Here is a 24,123-nt window from a genome sequence, read left to right as displayed (position 1 = left end):
AATAAAATCTTAAAAAAAAAATATCAGTATGTATGCATGAAGTGGAAACAGTGGTTACTTCTGGGAGAGGAAGTGGAGTGAGAGATTCCATTATAGTATATTCTTTTGTCTTTCTTGAGCTGAATACTAGGTATGCAATTTAACTATTCTCAACAATTAAATAATTGCATAAAAATATCTATTTCCCAGGGTGCCTGGGTGGCTCAGTGGGTTAAACATTCAACTCTTGATTTTGGGTCAGGCCATGATCTCGGGGTCATGAGATCGAGCCCCATATGCAGCTCCTCGCTGGGCATGGAGCCTGCTTAGAATTTTCTCTCTTCCTCTCCCTTTGCCCCTCCCCTGGCTGGCGCTCTCTCTCTCTCTCTCTTTCTCTCTCTCTCAAAAAAAAATCTATTTCACAAAGTTGCTGCCAAGAAAACCCACCATATATGGGTTTCTAGTCAATACTCGGGTTCTCTTCCTCTTTGCGAGAGTTCATAAATCACTCATCTGGATTAACATATGAAAGCTGGAGACCTTCTAGTGTAAACCCCACTGGTCCATGTGAGGGAGCTCACACATGTGCCTTAGTATGAGTGCATGTGTGTGTGTGTGTGTGTGTGTGTTAAATCTTGCATGTAGACAGTAAATGGGAATCGGACAACTTGAACCCATATCCCGTCAAGTTGAGACTGATGTCTTGTCAAGTTGAGACTGATGTCTCACCAAGTTATCTTCAAAAAAAAAATTACGAAGTTTGAAGATTCTTAGTTCACATCTCAATCCATAACAGTTTAATTTTTAATAGGTACAAAAATAAACATGAAACATTGAACAGGCAACTTTGACACTTTCCATTTCTGAACATTGATGTACAAGGGGAAGGTGGTCCAGTCTGAGCGAATAATTCTGAAAACTGGAGGAAATGTTTTAGTACTTCTAGAATAACCCTCATTTCTACACCTCAGGAAACAGCTATCTGGGACAGCTTCTCTAACTCATTAACCGTCACCTGCTAAGGTCTGCCCACTCTTCTGCACACGTTGCTCCCACGAGCCATTCATTTCACCAACCCAACCTCTAAATCAATAGCATATTTGTCCACCTGTCCATTTCACACTACCAAAGTATGAACAGAAAAATGGAACACATGGTGGAAAGCCAGGGTCTTTTGAAAAGAAAAATCTATTAACCCAGAATAACTAGTAAAATGCAGAAGCCACTGTGACTTACAAACCACTCTGGGTTGGATATTCATTAGAAGTAAATATATGAAATACATGTGGATCTAAATATATAACTCATACTGCATAAAGGTATTCCAAAGTAACAGAGGCCCAGGTACCTATCAAGTATTTACGTGGTTCTTCTAAATACATGTTTTATTTACCATAAAATATATAAAATATTTACTTTTTTTTTTCCAAAAAGATCCTGTGAATTATTCAAAGTCCAAAGAAAATCATTTCACCATTTCTTTCCACAGGTAAAATAGGTTTCTTGGATCACTAGCTATTTAAAAAACACACAAACAAACAACCTGAGATCCCAGGAAAGCGCAATGTGGTAAAATCAAACACCCACACAGGAGGCTTAATTGTTCCAAAAGCTAAGATGAAAAATTGGATGCCTATGGAAAAATCAAAGGTAGTCATTGAGGATTAACAAATGGCACTATCATGATGAGAGACTAGCACAGAAATTAAATATCATTCTTCTGTATCCTGCTAAAGTAGGAAATGAAAAATTAAGGTTTGGAGGAATTTGTTTTTTTATCCAGAGTCACATGAACAGCAATGGAATTTCTATTTAAGTCAAAACCATTCTGATAATGAAGCAAATCTTTGATGAATACAATACTTCATTTCAGCCCCCTTATCTTTTTGTCATTATTTTTTTTCCATTTTGTTATATACAGACATGTAAATAGCATTTCCCCAGAAGAACAATCATTAAGGAGACACCTGCTTAGTATTTTACCTTGGAGTCAGCGTTCTTCAAGAGAACATTTTCTTATGCTCTTAAATTCATTGAATTACTCAGCCTGGCTTCATCCCAAACACATGGATCCCTTCACTGTTTCAACTCACATATGTTATAAGTTACAATTCTTATTCTCTTAGAGTCTACATGATGTGTCAATGGTGATTTTGCTTTTAAGTTAGGAGATAACTAGATGTTTACCCATCTTAATTAATTTTCCCTTGGAAAATGTTCCTTTAATTATGTTTTGCATATTTGAGTGCATCCCATTTTCCACCTGTGTTCAAAGGCACCTGAGTCTAATGGATTGATTCTCTAGGTTAGAGAAAGGATACTTTGATAATGGACCTTACATGTCTGACGTTTTGTAACCTGTTTTATCACCTCATTACTCCATTAAGACTTTTCAATGATATTGAACATCTTATGGAGACATAGCTAAAATAGAAATCTAACCAAATTTATATGATAACTAAATTATAGAGCCAAGACAACTCGCCTTTTCTTGGTGGTTCCTTTGAGCGGCTTTCGTTAACAATGTGGATCCTCTCTCAGCCCGTGATCTTCACCGTTTTTCTTCCGCGGGCACTTTTGTTTCTCTTTAAGTTTTCCTTTGACTCTCACTCTGGCCAGCTAACTTTCCAACATGCACATGAAATAAAATAAAAGTCTGAAGGAGTTATTCCGATCATCTGAGCCAATACCATATTTCGTGTCTGGATCACTGGAGGTTAAGACCCACAGAGCCAGAATTTTCTTTCCTGCCTTATCCAAACAACAGCCTAATTACCCTTCCTATTCCAGCTGTGAAAGCCCAGCCAGTGAGAAGGGAAAGGATTTTTCCCTCATCTCAAAGCAAGTGATTAGCAGCTGAGGACCCAGGAATCTCTCCTCTCTCCACGGGTGCCCATCAAATATTACCCCATGTGCTACTGAGTTGGAAGAAGAGATTTTTCCACACTCCTTCCTGGGCACAGCTGCATGTTAATGCAGTTACTGATTATGTCCCACCTTAGAATGACTGTGTCCTAATGATTTTAAATCTGTTCCAGAAAATAGTTTAAATATGTACAATAAGGTGAGTGCTAATATTGGGGTTTTCATTTTTTACTCAGTTTTTTTTAGGTTGATATGAATTATAGGAATTTGTCAGTGATAGAGAGATAGCCATGCAGGACTAGGCCAGGGCCTCTAAGAAATGTTTAGGTATTTAATTAAGAGTAAGGACAGCTAGAGAATTAACATTTAATACAAGAGATTGCAAAAACCTAAAATGGCAGATGAAGGCTGAGTTGCCATTTTAAGAACACACCCTTTTATAGAGTTGGTCGTTACGTTTAGGCAGAACTGAACAGACAGATATCATTCAACACAGGTAGGAAAGATTGCTCTTCTGTGAAACAGCATGGCACAACACACACCCAAGGGAAGGAAAATTCCTCATACTTCTTTCTCAGCTATTTTTTAGTAAAGCACATTTTCAGAATTTATAATGCTTCAGTGCGGATATTGGAATGACACAACTTACTTTGAGCTCCACACATAAGTAACTGGTCATTCTCTCATACATTTTCCCCCCTAGGAATGACCAAATAACTTTATACATCTGGTTTTGTTTTTTTTTATGTTTCCAGGTATTTAAGAAATTTGAATTTTTCCCATTTTGCTGATTTCTTTTTTTAATAGTCCCTTTTATTTAAGGAAATATATAAAACTCAGAGTTTTTCTGTTTGTAAGTCCAAGCTCCCTGAGGAAGGGGGTGCTGCCTACCTCGTTCACCCTCTGAACGACATTCTTTCTTGGGGAGGTGTTAGCAAGAGTTTGCAGAGTAAATGGAAAAAAATCGCAGAAGGAGCGGAAATATCACTTGCAAAATATGCATTATTATGATGTCTTACAAATATAAATAAACGTCATACTATCTTGAGCTCTTAAAAAATATAGGTAGACTCTTGAATTTGAAAATGACAGATCTGTGGGATTCACTACAGCGGCAAACAGAGCAAAAGACTTTCTTCTGAGACCACTGAAAAGAGACCGGTTCTCTTATCAGAACCGGCGACACCGAACACCAGCCATGTTCTGCTCTTTCCGGGACAGGAAATCCAGAAAGGACAAAATAAAAACTCTCGGATGAAGAGCCACAGCTATAAGGAGTGGACCCGCCTTGGAATCCACCGGCACCCACCCCTTAGGACTGAGTGGGAGAAGGCAGGAACCAGAGGTTCTCATGATCGCCACAGGTTGCATTCATGGTGGCACTGGTTATGCCACCTCATCCTCAAACCAAAGCGAATCACATCATAATCAGCTCAAGGCTCCATTAGTGCCAATGAGTATGTGGCTCCCATTGCCACGGGTCTCCCCTGTGACAGCATCAGAACTGGTCCCTTCGCTTCACTTACTTCCTCTTCTCATCCATGCTACACGTCGGTACCGAAGTAATTCTCCTTAAACTTGTCACACTGCTGTTTGAAAATCTAATACTTAGTGTCCTTCAATTGCCTCTCAGTTGAGATGAAATTCTGTGATCGACACCTGAGCTATTCTCCCCGTTATTACAACCCTGCCCACACAGCAGGGTTCAATATCCTGGGTTTGTTACTCACTGTCTGTGTGATCTCAGACTACAGATCACCATGCCTCAGTTTCTCCACCTGAAAAATCTCCTCTTAGGTTGTGTAAAGATTAAACGAGGTAATATACATTGAGCACTTAGAACAGTGCTGAGCACTTAGTGTGTATTTTATTGGTGTTTCTGGTTATGACTGATCTTACGTGGAACCTCTCACCATTTCCCCAACATATCTTCACTTTTATCATTCCTGGATTTTGTTCACCTTGTTCCCTCTGCCTTAAGTGACCTTTGTTCCAGCTGAAATCCACCCACTTTTCAAAATCTACTTCAAATACCAAGTGTTCCCTTGAAACTTTCACTCAAAGAGGGCTTTTTTTCTGAATTTGAAATAATAGATCTACCCTATCTTTATTCACAATAAATGAAATAATATATTTTAGTATTTTTAAATCTCTATAAGATGCTATCTTCTATAGAGTCATTATGTTCTTAAATTGACCTTCTTACTGCAGCCATACTCCAAATATTTTTATTATGTTATTTTATTCCATTTGTTTGTAAGTGACTTTGAATTTGAAATCATTTTCAATAGCGAAACCAGAAACAAAAACACAGCTTTGGAAAGAAATTAGAGCTTTCTAAAAACAACATTTTAGGCTTCAGGAAGATTTTAAGAGAAAAGATTTAAAATACTTCTTTTTTTTTATTATTATGTTATGTTAATCACCATACATTACATCATTAGTTTTTGATGTAGTGTTCCATGACTCATTGTTTGCATATAACACCCAGTGCTCCATGCAGAACGTGCCCTCTTTAATACCCATCACCAGGCTAACCCATCCCCTCACTCCCCCTCCCCTCTAGAACCTTCAGTTTGAATAAGTGTAAATACAAAGCATTTCTGAGGAATCTGAGGAAAAAGACATAGCATTATGTTGGTATCATACTGTTTACTAGCATTTCGCAGATGATTTTCAAATTTAGATGACTCTTTTTTCCCCTCAACTGCACTTTTTCTGCTGTATTTGATGCATTGTGAGATTTTAAAGGTTGGCCACTTGTGGAGACAGATCACACCTGGGGAAATTAGCCCAGGTGCAGCCAATTAATTGTGGAGTCAGACACTCCCCAGGGTAATGACTGTGCGTTCCCACCATGGTCTCTACTTTAGGCTTTTTCTCACATGATGGATCTTTGCTTTTAATGAGAGAAAAGTGCCCCCAGTGAGATTCGGACTTGGCCTCGGGTTTGTTTGTTTTTTTTTTAATCTAAAGATTACACACTTCCCTACGGAAAATCTGACACCATGCTCTCCCTGGCTTCCTGCTCTCTCCCTTTTGGGATCCTTCTAGTTGCAGATCCCTCTTGGGTGGTCCCTTTGCTCACTCACCTACCTCAAATCAATGGCCATACACCATCTTCCACGGGTCCTCACTGGAATGTTCCTTCAGGGCAGGATCCCTTGATGGACCAATCCACCCCAATGTCTTCATGAGGGAACCAAAAGAACGGCTTCAGGAGTGGTCTGTGCTGGGCCCCGCCCTCCTTTCATCTCTTGATTCCCTTGGTTTCTCTCTCCCACTCTCATCTCTCCAACCCCCGACCCACCCCCGGCTTTTTAATATCTGTGATGAATATTCTCTGATCTGTGTTTATTCTAATAAAATGTGTATTTTAGATACAAATGTTTGGTTTTGTGTGCATTTCTTAAAGCCTCACATGAATGGTATTGGGCTACCTATATCATTCTTTCTTCAGTTACTCGGCATTGTGTCTTTAAGACATCCACGTTGCTGTGTGTCCCCTCCACACATTGCTTCCCACTGCCTACATTCCATATAATGTTCCCCTTAGAATATCACACTTCTCTTCTTCCTCAGGGATAGACAAGCAGATGGCCTCCAGCTCCCACAAACTGTGCTATGGTGAACACCCATGATCCCCTGTGGGCCTGGGCATGAGTTCCTTTGAGAAATACCAAGGAAGAGAATTCCTGGAATCTAGGGTATATGCATACTTGACTTCATCACTTCTTGCCTGAATAGAGTGCCAACTCTCTGGATGGCTCCGCCAATCTATATTCCCACCAGCCATGCAGGAGGGTACCTCATACCCTCTTGTGGTAACTCTACATCCCTGTCAGTTGGCCAGGCTGACATGTGCAAAAGAATACCTCATTGTAATTTTATTTATTTATTTTTGAAAGAGAGAGCGAGCGAGCACAAGCAAGGGGAGGGGTAGTGGGAGAAGCAGACTCCCCACTGAGCAGAGAGTCTGACATGGAGCTCGATCCCAGGACCCCAAGATCATGACCTGAGCCGAGGGCAGACGCTTTAACGACTGAGCCACCCAGGCGCCCCTCATTGTAATTTTAACTTACATTTCTGAATAATGTATTTGAGGAACTCTTTGGCGCTTGTTAACCTTTGGGGTTGTCCCTTCTGTACATTGGCTCTTCATATTCTTAGCCCATTTTTTAGGTTGGGGTCTTGCCTTCTTCCAGTTAATTTGCGGACAGTCCCCATTCCTTACGTGTTAGGTTCTAGTCCTTTGTCAGTTTTAGGTACCATCAAATAATTTCCGATATCTGTCACTTCTAACCTTGTCCATGGCATCTTACATTGAATGAAATCCTTAGTTTTGCTTTATGGTATGTTCTTTGAAGGTGTAGAGGTCCTTTTGATCCCCATATAAGAAGATACTTTCCTACATTGTCTTCTATGAAATTTTAATGCATACTTTTCAGATTCGGGTCTTTAATTCATCTGGAGCCCACCTTTGCAGTAATACTGGAAATTATTTTCATTTTTCTTTATGTGGGGAATCCATTTTCCCAACATCATCTACTAGCATGCAGCCTTCCCCATTAACTTGTAGTGCCATCTTTATCATAGATTAAGTCACTGAATTATCTATTCTATTCCAGTCTGTATTTGTTCTTATGCCAATATCATCCTTTTAAAATTACTGTGGCTTTGTAGTGTATCTTAATATCTTATAGGGCAAGAACCCTCTCTTTTCCTTTTCCTCAAGACTGATTTAGCCATTTGTGGATATTGATTCTTTCATATAAATTTTATAGTACATCCAACCAGGAATTTAAAATTTCCTTTGAATATATAGATTAAATTGCGAAAAACTGACATCTTTATATTAACATTCATCCAGAGATATTGAAAACTTATTTATTTGGATTCATTTCTGCATCCTTTATTCAGCTTAGAATTTTTCTCAAAAAGTTTTATGTATTCTTTATTAATTCCTAAATACCTTTAACTTTTATTGGAATGATGAATCCTATCTCATATCTTGCTGTATTTCTAAACAATTAATATAATTATTTTTTTTAATTATTGATTTTTATAAGTTGACATATCTAGCAATCTTCCTAAACTCCCTTGATTGTTCTAGTAGCTTGTATATTGATTCTGTTGGGGGTTTTTTTAGGTAAATTATACCATCTACAATAATGACATCTCTTTCTTAACCAAGCATTGTACATCTTTTTTTTTTCTTACAGCATTCACTAGAATTATATGAACCAGTAATAATGCTAGTAGACACTCTTGTCTTCTCCCTATCTTAAGGGGATTTTTTTTTTTTAAGTGTGGAGTATATAATGGTGGCAAACATATTCTCCTTTCCCCATGTTTTCTGTTTTGTTACAGAACCTCTGAATTTTTGGCTAGACTTATATCCATCCAGAATCAAGACTACCTCCCCTGGCCTCTCTTGCAGCTAGATATGGCCTCGTGGCTAAGTTCTGGTCAATAGGATGTGAGTAAAAGTGATACATTCATCTTTTGGTTGTAACTTTACAAAAGGAAGTGGTATGACTTCTCCCTCCTCATTCCTGCTGGCTGAAATATGTATATAGTGGTGATAGTTAGAGTAGCCACCACGGATCATAGAGATGATGATACCAGCCCCCTAGGGATGTCACACCAACATGACAGAGGCAGCCTGGGCCTCCAAAAAAATAACCTTGCCCTGTCAGTCCTGAATCGTTATTACACAAACAACGCAGCTGGAACAAGAACTTCAACTTTTTTTTTTTTTTAAGATTTTATTTATTTATTTGAGAGAGAGTGAATGAGAGAGAGCACATGAGAGGGGGGAGGGTCAGAGGGAGAAGCAGACTCCCTGCTAAGCAGGGAGCCCGATGCGGGACTCGATCCAGGGACTCCAGGATCATGACCTGAGCTGAAGGCAGTCGCTTAACCAACTGAGCCACCCAGGCGCCCTCAACTTTTATTTATACCCTCATGATGAAATGCTGATAGGGCTGGATGTAAGTCTTAGCTCAAAGTTCATTTCTTTTCAAAACTTTAAAAATATTAAGCCATTAATTCCTTGTATCCAGTGTTGCTTTTGAAAGTTTGATTTTCGTTTCTTTGTGAGCGATCTGCAGTCTATCTCTGGAAATTTCTATAATTCCCTCTTTGTCTTTGATGTTCTTAAATTTTACTCTGACATCTCGGTGTGTGGGTTTTTGTTGCTTGCTTTTTAATAGCACTGTCATACTCAGCACTTGGTGTGGCACCTGCTCTGGTCAGAGATTCATCATGAAACCCCTCAAGAGAATAGGCATTGTGAGTAGGTGGTTCCACCCTGTTGCAATCTACTAGCCCTGGAGGTTTAGAGACACAGAAGTGAACACATTGCCAGAGTGTGGCTGGTCATTCCTCACCTATTTTTATAAACTCCTTACTCCTGTAAGTCCTTTGCTCTGCCTTGTTATTACCCCAAAGTCCCTGGCACCAGAGACCTGGGCTGTAACAACTGATTTCTGTAGTAAAGGATCCATCGACTATTGACTCAAGGCCATGTACGGAAGAAGCAAGAATGGAACATAGACCCTTGTCTACAACATTTTGTCTCACTGGTACTGTCGCCCTCAAGCTACTCCTCTTCCCTCCAATCTGCCCTCCACTTGACCCCCACCCATACACAGGAGTTCACCATCCTGTCATTCCCCCAAGGAGGTTCATGCCATTTTTGTTAATTTCACAGATCCATGCTTTCCTCTCACTTCTAGTTTCTCTAAGTTTGATTTGAAGAGAGGAAACTGGCAAGCTTTCCTAGTTTACCGTCCTTATGGGAAAAGCCAAAACCAGATACAGGAATTTTTAAATGGCATCTTGGAGATATTGGCATGTTAATAGTAAAACTTTTATACCTGCAAGGAAGAAAAGATACTTTCACTAGAGCCCGGAGAGGAATATAAACTAAGCCAAATGGGACCTTGCTGGACCCCTGTTCACACTCTGCATGTGGCTACAAATTACTCCAACCATCAGTCGGGCCATCCCTGGGGAAAGGCATGACCTAGAGTAGAAAAACATTTGGATTTCCCTAGAAAGTCCCCTAATGAGGCATTCCCTTAACTGGTTCCAATGGTGAACAGGATTCAGGTAAAAAGAGTGAGCCAATAAAGCTTTCTTTCTCATTACTGATCAGTATACTTTAGAAGCACATTGCAAATTCAACACAACTGAAATAAGACTGCGCTGGGTGTCCTCAGTTTTTTCTTTGCATGGGTTGTTCATTATCTAACTAGAGACTTTAGGGAGGTCATCATTTTAACATGTAACAAAGGACTCTTAATGCCTGCATATTCAGTGCTGCTGAGTCAACAGGACTTTGCTTAAGCCCAAGGACTGTTGAGAAATCACAGCCTCAGAGCATTGTCTTAGCCCAGTGCCGGAAAGAAACTCTGGGGCTGTGATTAAACTGATGGGTGTCAGGAAAGAGAGTAAAGTTCTAAAGTCTTGCATGAGAATTTTGATGGGTAGGAGTTTGTTCTCCTACCTTTTCTAGAGAAAAAGTAGAGAAGTCTAGTCTTTTAAAGTAAGCCTTCGAAAATCCCAAATGCAAACCCCAGAAGGGCCGTTTTAGAGCAAAATAGGGAAAATATCAACAGAAGATACTACTGTTGGCAATCAAATTGGATTAATCGTGAAATAAAACTTGCACCCACTACCTTTATTATCTGCTTCTCAGACTTCATTCTATCACATCATCTACGCCTAGAGACAGCTGTACCCATTAGTATTAATTAAATGTGATTGTTAACATGGAGAAAGATTTATAACTTCCTTGGCCTAACAGGTATGCTGTAGCTGAAATGCATCAAGAAGGAGGAATGACCCAAGTCTACCAAATGTGAATTACGATCCACTTCTCCAAATTGGCCAGAGCATTTTAAAAGTATTTTGGGGAACTTCCCAAGTAAGCCCTTTCAATCCCTTCTCCTCACCCCCATTCTACCCATTGCCACCATCATAAAAGGACTGCATCTACAGGAAGCAGCATATAAAATTGGGGCCCAGGTTTAAAAAGGGAAAAACGAGTAGAAAGACCTAGTAATCGAGTGCCAACTTACACAGTTGCAAAGTAAACAGTGTGGCCTAGAATCTCCCCTACTTGAACCACGGCCAATGTGGACAAACAGAACAATATGTTTCATGTAATCTACCTGTATAGATTTAAGTCAGGTCAGAAACAAAATTCTCATCTTATTTTAGACTATGGGGCTAGACACCAGAAAGAATGGATGTCAAAACAGCTCTGAAATTTCTCGACAAGAAATAGAGAAAACAAATGTGAAACTGGCAGTCATGGCTCATCATGACACTTCATGATGTTTTCAAATCGAACTTTTCAAAACTTAACAGATTTACCCAAATTGTGATTTGTGGGAAATCGCATGAAGATTTTAAACCCTGATTTTAAGTATTCAATTTATGAACATGATCAGAGGGTCTATGTGAATATGACTTGACTGTCCCTTTTTCTTTATAGCTTTAGAGCATAACATTACAATTCTAGGACACTCTTCCTTGGGAATGACTTGATTGATCACTACAGGAAATTCCCAAGAGATCCACTCAGACTTCCCCAGAAAGCATCAACACTTGGTTTATACTTCCCTTCCCTCTTTAAATCTCTTGCCTCAAAGTTTTCGTTTGGCTGTTTCCACCAGTCCTAAACTGTTATATCACGATCTTATCCAGTCCTGGTCAAGCCTGTGCTTTGAAAGTCCCACTTTCAACAAAGCCTCAAATTCTTCATAAAATCCAACTTCCTTTTCTCCCTTGAGACCCTGTAAAAACTGTTGAGGTGATGTGCCCCCTAGGAAGCGGTAAATTTTGTCTTATGGACAGATTGTCTTGGTAACGTTTGGGAAGCGTTTGACAGTAGATAACGTACTACAGCTGCATACCAATTAAATGCACTCAGAACTTACAGAGAAAAGAATAATACAAGTGACAAATTATTTTTCACTTTAGGAAGGATTCATCTGGAAGGGAAGCTGATGAGGAGAACTTTAAATTGTTATAAATAGTAAATAGGTGGGTCTTGTTCTATATATAGTTATGCATCCCCTATATAAAGTAGCAAGTTTCTCCTGCTCCACACCCAGTATTTCCCATATCCTGCTGCCTTTCTTCTATGGGGGGAGGAACAGGGCGTGGGGATCAGCACTCATCTGACATACTAAACACACATATACACATCTGCTTATTTGTTTGTTGTCTGTCTTCTCACAGAATTCTAACTCAAATGTAAGCTTCATGAAGACAGGGACATGATGTATTCTCAGTGCTTAGAACAGTGCCAGACTTACCATAAGTATTGGTAGAAGGAAGGAAGGAAGAAATGAAGGGGGTAGGGAGGAGAAAGAAGGAAAGAAAACAAAATAAGCTAAATAAAATGAGACTACTTAACCCAGTGGCAAGCACCCAGATTTGGGAGTTAGAACTGAATTTGAATTCTTTCATCAACTTACTATTTTTATGACCTTGAACAAAATACTTCAATGTTTTGAGCCCCTAGTTTCTGGTCTATAACATGGAGATGATAATATCTATTTTGCATAGTTGTGAGACTAGCAAATGTCTAAAAATCACTGAAATGTGTCTAATATAGTGTCTCCCAAGCAGTAAGCCATTAATAAATAGAAGATGGGCACGTAAAGAGAGAAGAAACTCAGGAGTTTCTTTAGGAAAGAATGATGGCTAAGCATTGCATTCTAAGAGAGGGGGAACATTTGCCCATTTATTTTAGTGGCAAATGGAATTTGGGTTAGAAAAACTGAGCCCCTTTGGTTTCAAAATTAGGGCGCTCTTTGGCCAGTCAAGGAGAGGAGAGATTAGTGCCAGTTCTGGGAGTGGAAACCGTGCTTTCTGGTGTGAACTCAGGAGAGAGGAGGTCAGGGTCCTGGGGGGGAGCCGAGGGAGAGAAAAGAGGAGTGTCCTCTAGAGCAAGGAGGTGGAGGTGGGCCTTGCAGAGAGGGGCAGTCAGGGCCTGTGCTCTGGTGCTATCCCACTGTCTGTTCAAGTGGGCGTGTGCATGTGTCTTGGGTTCCCGGCACCCTGGGGAATTGAGGTAGGAGCCGTGAAAGGAAGCTCTGCTTTCTTGGATCATCCAGTTTTAGATGCTAGCGTGGCCGTGGTCATATATTAAAGGGAGGGCAACCGCCTCCTGAATACTGACTCAGGAGCAGGTGTAAGCTAACCCCACTCCCCCACCTCCACCCCCGGGGAAGGCAGCGGGCGAGAACCTGCTGCTTGGCAGATCCTGTTATCTGGAAAGCAGGTGCGAGAGAAGAGAGCTTCAAGTGACCCCAGCAGGGCCTGAGTAGGGTAAGGCAAGGGAGACACAGCTCAGTCGTAACATGTCAGGGCTCTCCAGAATGCTCAGTAGTCTAGAAAAATGATGTTTTCATGCAATAGGTCAATAAGCCAAAATAATGCAAAAATATCCCTGAGGCACGAATATCAAAATTTTAAATAAAGACACAATCCTTAAGGCTGATCTTTCCTTTGGCCTCAGCCACCAGATGGCTCAGCATGGTCTTGTTAATGAGTCTGACCTTATCTAAAATTCTGATATTTTGGTCTTCATGGATGTTTTTACATTGCTTTTGATGTTTTAAAATATTGTGTTAAAATAGTGTATTCACATTTTCCAGAGAAACAGACTAACAGAATACATATATAGCATATAAATGTACACATAAGATTATATATAATCTATAAAACAATACGATATATATAATAGAGATCTTTTATAAGGTACCAGCTCATGCGATTATGAAGCCTGGGATGTCCCACCATCTGCCGTCTGCATACTGAAGGCCCAGCAGAGCTGGTGGTGTGGTTCTAGGCCTGAGAGCAGAAGAGCCAACGGTGCAGATTCTAGTCCAAGTCTGAAGGCCTGAGAGCCAGGAGCACCCAGGTGAGAAGACTGACATCCCAGCTCAACAGTCAGGCAGAGAGCAAATCCAACACCCCTGCACCTTTTTGTTCAACATAGGTCCTCCGTGGATGGGATGATGCCTGCCCACCACTGGACTGGGTTATCTTCACTCAGTCCTAAGAGATACACAGGAATTGCCTAGATGAAAGAGGAGGTAGAGAGCAGATGAGTGTTCCAAGCAGAAAGAATAGTACAGAGAGAAGCCTGGAAGCAAGGAAGCTTGTCTGGCACAGGCAGCAAAAGAAGGTTAGCCCCTGAAAATAGAATTCGGCTAGTTATAAAATAACTAAGTCCCAGAGATGTAATATACACCATGGTGACTCTAGTCAACAATACTGTGTTGTACGTTTGAAAGTTGCTAAGACAGTACATCTTAAAAGTTCTCATCACAAGAAAAAAAAATGTGTAGTATACTGTGCTGATGGATATCCACGAGACTCAGTGCAGGGATCGTTTTACAATATCTACAAATATCAAATCATTATGTCGTACGTCTGAAACTAATGTAATGCTCTTTGTCAGTCCTATCTCAAATATAGAGAGGGGAGATTCTGAAAGCCACCTTAAGTGTTCGGAATTTTATCTATGGAGCAATGAAAAGACTTGAAAGCGTTTTAAAGTGGAGAAGGGACAGGATAAGATTTGTGCTTTGAGAAATCGACATTTGGAGACGGTACCAGATGCAGGAACCGCGTACATCGCCAGGGCGCAGGCAAGAGGGAAGGCGGTCAGGACCGAGGTGGTGGCAGCAGGGTCACAGAGAAGTAGAAAAATGTGAGGCATTCATAGACAAAATAATCTGACTTTGATGACTCTTTTATAGGAGTAATGAGGTAGAAAAAGGAATCGAATGTGATCCCTGGGTTTCTAGCTCGGGCACCTGAGTGAAGGACAGAGTCGTTTCCTGGAGAGCAGGTACCGTTCATTAATGTAGCCCTCGCTGAAGACACGATAGACATTGAGAACAGAAATGATTTTGCATGCTACCGACTGCGCTTATTTACTCCCCAAAGAAGAATCAGATCCTTCTGGACAAAGGAAGTTTGTTTAAAAATAGAAGTCAGTTACATAAGTTGATTGTTAGGCCATGTGATAAGAAATTACAAGTTGTCGTTAATCATTTTGAAAAGAAAATAAGTGACCTAAGATTTGGCAGTCACGCATGATACAGTAACAGAGTAACAATAGAGGGATGTTGAAAGTGTGGAAGTTCATTTCCTTTTAATTCATCCAGTTGGTGTTGCTGGGCTGATTAGTCATACATTCTGTAAGCTTGGGTTTCTAAGAGGCTTACGGTAGAAAAAAGGTCATAATTCTCCGTATTTATTTTGAAGGGGATTGGAATGATTCACTCCATAATATTACAAACGGAGACAAAACGGCCTTCTCGCCTGAGACCCTTGATATTTTCCAAATCTCGCTCAAGGATTTTCACTGTGGGTCCTAACAGTATCAGGTTTATTATCTCGTATGTTTAAGGGGAGAGAAAGGACAAAGCCATTCCGAAGAAAAACAAATAAAATCTCACCTTGGGTTTCATATATTTACAAATGTCTACAGCAGTCCATTTGCTCCCAAATTACCCGGAGGCAGAAAGATTTAAATCGGCCACCCCAGGGGTGGCTCAGTTGGTTGAGCGACTGCCTTCGGCTCAGGTCATGATCCCGGAGTCCCAGGATCGAGTCCCGCATCGGGCTCCCTGCTGGGCAGGGAGTCTGCTTCTCCCTCTGACCCTCCCGACCCTCCCCCTCTCATGTGCTCTCTCTCTCAGTCTCTCTCTCTCAAATAAATAAATAAAATCTTTAAAAAAAAAAAAAAAGAACACAGGTTTTCAATCTTCCCAAATCACCCCCGCAAAAGCAGACTGAACAATTGAGACGCAAAGCAAAAACCCATGGGCAACGTCTACAACAGACGTGACAGAGAACCTATTCCCACAAGCAGGAGGGGTCCAAGCACTAGCCGCCTCAAGACGTGCAGTGACAAGTGACAAGAGGAAGCAGGAAGACAAGGGACTTTCAGCGAACAGCTCAGAAATGGAATTACCCACAGCTTGCCACTCCCAAAGGGAAGGTCCACTCTGAGCATGGAGGGCTCTTCAGGCCAATCAGACAAGAGCAACCAAGCCAAGGAGGGGTTTGCCAGCTCCAGATGCCCTGCAAACTCTCTGCTTGCTGAGACCACAATGCATTTAAAAGGATAAAGAAGTCTTTGTAACTCGAAAAGCTAACCTTCACCATGAAGTTATGACAGGTGTTAATATTTCTGCACTCAGTACTCAATATCACTTTCATAAAGGGGGGACTACAAGAAATCCCCAGACTGGGGCGCCTTGGTGGCTCAGTCGGTGAAGCATCTGCCTTCGGCTCAGGTCATGATCCCGGGGTCCTGGGATCGAGTCCTGCATCGGGTTCCCTGCTCAGCAGGGAGCCTGTTTCCCCCTCTCTCTCTCCTCCTGCTTGTGTGTTCGCGCTCTCTCGTTCTCGCTCTCAAATAAACAAATAAACTCTTAAAAAAAAAAAAGAAAGAAAGAAATCCCCAGACTGAAAAGAAACTGGGATGCACTGGATGCAAACGGAACAGACCAGGGACACTAAAGGCAGAGGGGAGAGAGAGGGAGAGAGAGAAAGAGAGAGAGAGAGAGAAAGAGAAGAGGCAGACCACGGTGGGAGGGGGAGTGAAGGCAACACATCTCAGAAAGGGTTAAGTCCGGAGAGCCGCACCACAATAACAATAGAAAATGGAGCCCTAGGGCATTGAAGTGAGGAAGGATATTCGTGGCACCCTCCCCTCTAAGAGCACAGAAAAGCCATGAGCAATCGCAGTGATTGTGCTTGCATCCATATGATGTTGTTTTAAAGAAAAAAAAGAGACAATTGACAGAGAACACTATTCCTATAGACAGTGAAATCCAACAATAAAGATATGACCATAAAACAGTAAAAACCTTAAGGGTTCCAAACGAGCTAAGAGAATTTGAGGAAATCTTAGAAGCTATGGAAGAATGCCATAAGACAGGGAGAGAACGTGGGATGATTGGACGAAAGAAAAGCTTGAAAAGTGAGCTGAGAGAGTTTGAGAATTAGAAGCAGTAATAATAATAAATAATTTTAGAAAGGAACAAAAGTGAGAACACGGTTCAAATCAGCATCATAAGAAAAGACAGAAAAGAGAATGTGGATAGAAAATAAAAAACAGAAACAAAATAAAAAGATTAAAGGAGGGGCGTCTGGGTGGCTCAGTCGTTAAGCGTCTGCCTTTGGCTCAGGTCATGATCCCAGGGTCCTGGGATCGAGCCCCACATCGGGCTCCCTGCTCTGCGGGAAGCCTGCTTCTCCCTCTCCCACTCCCCCTGCTTGTGTTCCTGCTCTTGCTATCTCTCTCTCTGTCAAATAAATAAATAAAATCTTTTTTTAAAAAAGAAAAAGATTAAAAGTATTAGACAGAATGTACTAGATTATTCAAGAAAATGTTGCCAATATAAAGAAGATCTGAATCTATATACTTAAGGGCACAGGGGACCCTGGAAAATCAGCTCAGAGTGGCCAAAATGAGACATATTTTAGTAAATCTATTGAACTCAAATAAAATGGAAAGAAAAAAAAAACAAGAAACAAGAAACAAGAAACCTGAACACCCTTTAGACAACAAAGTAAAACTGACCAAGCCCCTCATTAGAGAAAGAATATAGACTGGCATTAGACTTCCCAATAGCAACATTTTATGCCATAGGACAATGGAGTAACATTTATATTACAAGAGGTAAAAAAATGTGGGCAACGATTTTGTACCCAGGGAAGGAGACATTCAACTTGAAAGCCATATAAAAACTAATGAATATGTAAGAACTCAGGGAGTGTTGTTCTCATGTGCCCTTTCTGAAGAATCCACTAGAAATGACCCAGACAACCATTTGGTTGAAGAACTGGCATAATGTCTGGTTAAGAACACTGGATATGTATTTATGCATAAAATTAAGTGAGGGGCGTGAGGAAGCCAGTATACAATGTAATTGTTATATGATACAGTGCAACCATAAATAATTATAATTCAAAATTTTCTTTAAAAAACAACCCCTATAAATCAAAGCAAAATGAAATAAAGAAACCTAACCATTCATCCATTTGGTGGAATAAGTACAGGAAAAAGGAAATTCTTCAAGTGACTTTAAAATAGGCCAATGTGTTGGGCGCCTGGTTGGTTCAGTTGGTTAACGACTGCCTTCGGCTCAGGTCATGATTCTGGAGTCCCTGGATCGAGTCCTGCATCGGGCTCCCTGCTCGGCAGGGAGTCTGCTTCTCCTTCTCCCGCTCCCCCCTCTTGTGCTCTCTCTCTCTCTCACTCTCTCTCTCAAATAAATAAATAAAATCTTAAAAAATAAATAAATAAATAAATAAATAAATAAATAAAATAGGCCAATGTGGTAACACATCCCTAGTGATCTGGACCCTGAGAACAAACAAAACAAAATTTTGAACTATTTTTAGTAATAATATTGGCATTGCTATTTGTAACTATGATATATTCTATAGGAAAAGTCAAATAATTCTGTGAATGCTCTTGGGAATGAACCAAGATTTCCAGCATGAGGGGGAAAAAAAAGATAAAATTGAAGAATTCTTAAAACTCTATAATCTAAAATTTCAATTGGAAATGGAAATATGAACTAATAGTATAATTTAAAAATATATAAAAATATGGGGTGTCTGGATGGCTCAATTGGTTAAGCCTCTGACTCTTGATCTTAGTGCAGGTCTTGATCTCAGGGTTGTGAGTTCAAGCTTCGCGTTGAGCTCCATGCTAGATGTGGAGCCTACTTTAAAAAAAAAACAAAAACAGTAAAACCCAGCCAAACAAAAATATATACGTATGCACATATATGTCAGTAAAACCAAGGCATCTTGGATAAATGGCTGACTCCAGGTCTCAGGCAAGAAGCATTTGAGATGAGCCTAAAATGTCTTATTTTGCCAAAATATGCCTAAAACACCACATCAAAATAACTTAAGAGCCAAACTGAAGAGTCTCTAACTGGCCAACAACAGGACAATTTGAGCATCCGATATTAACTGCAATGAATTGAAATGTCAACTGTGTTTAAGTCCATTAGGCACTAATGATACTAAAAAAATCTCATCGGTCACATTTGGAAGATGGCAGGGAATCAATTTGTTATTTTGAAAACTGATGAGGGTGAAATAAAGTCAAGCAGTTATCTTACCTTACGTGCTTAGACTGTACCTCAGGACAATAACTGATGAGGGAAACTTGGACAGCATTTTATCTAACAAATGAAGAAAGAGTGATAAAATTAGAACATCACCACATCAGCAAACCTTAATGAGATAATGCATGTTGATCTAGGCAATGATCATTAATGATTGTTGATAACACAGACAGCCAATCAGATAACAGGTGCCACCTGATGGAAATAAACATACTTATGAAATATTACCATCAAAAGCACGAATTTGAATAATCAAGCCTCTAGATTGCACGATCCAGTTTGCAGGAAGTGCAAGAAAGAGAAACACGTTAAGCCATATACTACAGGAATGCAATTAGAAAATTTCAGAATATGGGAAGCTTAACAGACAAGCATTCGGGTTTCTTTAAATGAATTATAATGAAAAATGAAAGGTGGGGGGAAGGAGGAATCTATGGGTAAAATGAAACTTAAAAGATAAATCAACAACAACAACAAAAAGATAAATCAGATTGCAATGTTTAGATCTTATTTCATACAAACCAATTGTAAAAAAAATTGCAAATCAGACAAATTTGAACACTAATTGAATAGCTGATAATATCAGGAAATTATTGTTAATGTTTTTAGGTTTAATAGTGATGTTCTGGTTGTATTTTAAAAGAGTCCTTATGCTTTAGGGTTGCATAATAACATATTTTTGGATCAAAGAATAAGAAGAGTATCATAACATTTGTTTGAATAAAACATGAACTTGCCTCAAAATAATCTAGTAAAGGAGAAGGGTATTAATAGGCCAATATTGGCCTTGAGTGCATAATTCTTCAAACTGAGTGATAAAACCTGGGGTTTCATGAGAGACTATGGACTCTGAGAAACAAGCTGAGGGTTCTAGAGGGGAGGGGGGTGGAGGGGTGGGATAGATGGGTGATGGGTATTAAGGAGGGCACGTATTGAATGGAGCACTGGGTGTTATATGCAAACAATGAATCATGGAACACTACATCAAAAACTAATGATGTAATATATGGTGACTAACATAACATAATAAAATAAAATTAAAAAAAAAACCCTGGGGTTTCTTATACTATTCTCTATACTTCTGTATATGTCTGAAAGTTTCCATCATGGAGAGTTTCAAAACACTCATGGTCATTTTTGGTTTTGTTACTTTCCAAATCAATCTCAACCAGTCCATCAACAACAAGCATATTAGATTAACTTTCCAGGTTACCAAGCCATTGGAAAATGGACTGTAAGTTGAAAGACTAAACCATACTACAAGTGAGATACACTTCCCCTGATGTTGGTGTATATCATTTGTCAATGAATTTTAATAAACACTAGGTGGCATAGTGATTGCTTTATACTAAGCAGGCAAAAGAGAAAATGGATTACCCACGCTGACATGCAAAATGCCATCTATCAATGCTAGGGCATGGTGACATCACTTTTGAAATTACCCCACCTCTTAATAGATGAAAATATATTTTTTCATTTTAAAATTACAACTCTGCCTCAGCATTACAAGTTCACCTAAACGTAATTTATTAAAACTTCTATTTACCTAGTCATTTTCATTCTTGTATTTTTTTTTTCAACTTTCAGCTTATTTTAACACGCCTGAGACCTGCTGGGAAGAAGATGGAACTGAAGTTTGCATAGTTAAATAGGAGGAAGAGTGTTATATTCTTCAAACTGGATTGACACCAAGTGTTCCATATGCTGCAAAAATTAATATGAAATAGCCTTGAGCCTCTTCTCTAATATCTGCATATTGCTTCTAGCTTCTCATTCTCCTGTCATTAATTGGTCCCAGATCTTGTTTTAGCGATCTCGATGTTGCTGTCAGCTGATTTTTTTTCCTTAACCAAAATAATGTATCATTCTATTTTTACAGTGCATGACTAATTTAGGGAATCACTAAGGTTTTAATTAATGGATTATGATTAAAGTATTCAGCTTCAAAATCCATTATTTTGGACAGGAAATGAACTTAACACCCAGTGGGATAGTAGAAGGAACAATGGATTTAAGTGTCTGGAGATCCGCTGTGCCACATGGCATTGATCCACTCACCTCATTTCCCTGCATATCCGTTTCCTCCATTCAATCTTTTATTGAATGACTAATTATGCACCTACTAAGTGGCTGGCTTTGTGCTAAAGCTAGGAATACAGCAGTAAATGCATGGTAGTGTTTGGATTGAGGCTGGAAGTGAGTTGGAGTGAAGAGTGGGGGACAGGAGTGTTTGAGCAAAGGAACAAATTCAGTGGTGCTGAAGGAAGGAACTGGTATAAAAGGGACAGACATGATTTAGAATGAAGGGGGAAGATAAGAAAAGAGAGAGACACACCTGCAAAATGGAAGGATTGAACAAAACCACCCATTGGATCCTTCCAGTTCTTAGTATTTTATAATGGGGTTAGCAGTTGAATCAGAGAATCTTGGCTTTACCATTTATTACCACCATGATTACGTGCAAATTCTTAGTGTCTCTAAACCTAAGTGTCCTAATCTATAGAACAGTGAGTATCCTTACCTCAAGATTGTTCTGGGGCTTAAACAAGGTCAGACATTTAAAGCCTGTGTTGGTATACACAAAGCATTCTGTATAGAAATGGTCAGGAATATTAGCTTATACTGTGCCCTTCTCAAAGAGACACTTACATCTTATATCTGATTTTATTCCAACAAAAAACCTGGGAGAGACTTATGAGATTTCTGGCAGAATATTACTTCTGCTTTACAAATGAGAAAACATGAAGTCAAAGAAAAAGCATCAGAAATGACTGGAAGAACCTGGTCTCCTGGCTTCCTGTTCAGCCCGCTCCTTTTATCCCCCGTCACACAATACCCTTCAGACTATTTTAGCTTCCTTTTGAACAAATGAGGAATCTTAGCACAGACTGAGGACTTGTACAAATTTGCTCCTCTTAGAGCTTCAGATTTCAGGTTTTCCTTTTTTTCTTCTTCTTCTTCTTCCTATTATTGCAACAGATCGATCTTACACAGAAGCGATTTCTCTCATGCTAAGCCTTCTTTTTGGAGTATTAAGGTTATGAATGTCCTGTCACTCAATGACCTGTTAGAGTGATGATCAGCAAGTGTTTTTAATCATTTTTACGTGCACCAGAGTCTCTTCTCTGTCATTCTTCCATTACTTTGGATTTGTGAGGGAAAGCTTTCTTTATAAGCTATTTCTCACGAAATCAGGGAAGCTTCCACTAGAAATTGCCTCAATCGGATGACATACCTCAAATAAAAAGTCACAGTATCTTGCACTGTGAGCTCATCTTCCTTTGACAGTTCAGTAGAAGTAGGATCATTCTTAGACTAGTTTTTACTCAAATTGCAGATAATCGGGGAAAAACCGAAAAGCTACCATGAGGGTATGTTCTGGGGAGTGAAGGAAAGGAGAAAGATGGGCACTAAGGGACATATTACAACAGTGTTTTCAACTTTTCAACGCTTGTGGAGCTGACCTCGCTACTATTTAAAAATGATTAAATGGAAGTTCCAGTTGGATGTGTGGGTATGACTCCAACTTAGTTCTCTTCCAGGCAAAGCTCTTAGTTGATCCAGGAAGAGGTTCAAGACATTTTCTTCCTGAAAGCGACTCGGAGGGACTGTTCAACTGATTGATTTCCATAACTCTATTGATAAAATGTTTTTCTCCCGTCCACCTGAAATTTGCTTAGATATTAAATTTGCAGTACAGCTAAAGATGTCTCCTAAATATTAGGTGCCCATTTTGAGTGTGTCAACAAGTATGACAAGTTAATTTTACCAACATTGTTGCTCCTGTTTCTATCTTTCAAATTTCTCCTCACCTTTATAAAACTGTCCCGGTTCTCCCCACCCCAATCACATGGAAACTTGCCTAGACTCATGCCTCCACCCAGCCCATAGCGCTCTCTACCTCCCTTGAGTTGTGGTTCTTTGCATTCTGGTCACAGCTCTTTCTAGACTATATGCTTCCTGAATTAAGCCTTTGTTATCTTCACTTCCCTACAGTACATACTGTGGCTCCCTGCACCTAGTAGGTAGGAATCTGGGAGATGCATGTAGAACCGAATTCTCCTACCTCAAACCAAAAGTACTTTATGTGCCAGAAAGCTGATGCTTAAAGGGAAAAATGCATTCCTTTGAAGCCTTTGGGAAAAAAAGATATTAACAATGATACAGTATACTTCAAATTATGGATCTTAGAACTCCTAAGCTTTTAATACAAGCCATAAATTTAGGCATCAAATTGTTCTTGCTACAAAATGAATGAAGGTTTTGGTTGTATGCTGATGATTAGGGTTGCTTTTATGATGGGAGAAATCTATCAAGAAACTCAGAGTGCTGTTTGCTACATAATCATTACCACTCAGTACAGGGCTGTCAAAGGTCTTATTTTAAGCGTGTTTCCCTGAAAATTATCCCTGGCCATTTGCCTTGAGTAGCTATATTTCAAAAATAAAATCTTTACTGAAAAAAGTAAAGACAAAGGGAGAAGAAATGGATCCTGATGAAAGATATCTCACAGGCAAAGATTCATAGGATGGGCACAGTGACACAGCTGTGTCTTGTTGGAATCCTGTCTTGCCATGGACGTTGGAATGATTTCTACTATGAAGTCAAATTTGCAGATAGCATACCATCATCAGTAGGGTTCTGTGCTACAAGTCAACCGAGAAACCAGAATGCCATTAATTTCTTAGACATAATTAAATATGCACATGATAAAAGAGTTACAAACTCATATGAAATGCCTACTACAATGCTTAAAAGCTGATGATTCACAGAAAATGTATCTAATCTTTCTGGGAGGCAGATGAGAATGACACCACTCCTTGTCTCTCTTGACCTCTCACTGTACCCTGAAAAGCACCGGCCATGACAGGCAGATCCACTCTCTATTTCCTTACTTTGTACTTCATTTGCCTCATCATCCTTCTGCTGTTTGAATCACAGTGCTGCCTCACTATTCTCATTGGAGAATTTGTCATCAAAATCTACACAAGTGTGCTCCTTCTAGTACTAAAACCAGAATCAGATGACTAATTTCATTTGACTTCTAGGTGATAACTACCTTCAAATCCATGTGACCAGCAGTTGC

The 24,123-nt window shown here is 39.8% G+C and overlaps 1 protein-coding gene across 2 annotated transcripts in view; it reads right to left on the bottom strand.

Moving 5' to 3' along the window:
* The window catches only part of ST8SIA6 (ST8 alpha-N-acetyl-neuraminide alpha-2,8-sialyltransferase 6), a 171,709-nt gene extending 152,625 nt beyond the window's left edge, over nucleotides 1–19,084 (bottom strand). For both annotated transcript variants that reach the window (XM_064592006.1, XM_064592007.1), the window contains exon 1: nucleotides 19,032–19,084. The gene's annotated coding sequence lies outside the window, so the exon portion shown is untranslated. The remainder of the gene's footprint in view (nucleotides 1–19,031) is intronic.
* Nucleotides 19,085–24,123: the final 5,039 nt, after the last annotated feature.

This window comes from Mirounga angustirostris, unplaced genomic scaffold, assembly GCF_029215605.1.
Source record: "Mirounga angustirostris isolate CCGP_5_RB_7025 unplaced genomic scaffold, mMirAng1.0.hap1 SCAF_5, whole genome shotgun sequence".
Lineage (NCBI taxonomy): Eukaryota > Metazoa > Chordata > Mammalia > Carnivora > Phocidae > Mirounga > Mirounga angustirostris.
The sequence above is the reverse complement of the archived record's forward strand: the minus strand, read 5'-3'. Positions and strand labels throughout refer to the sequence as shown.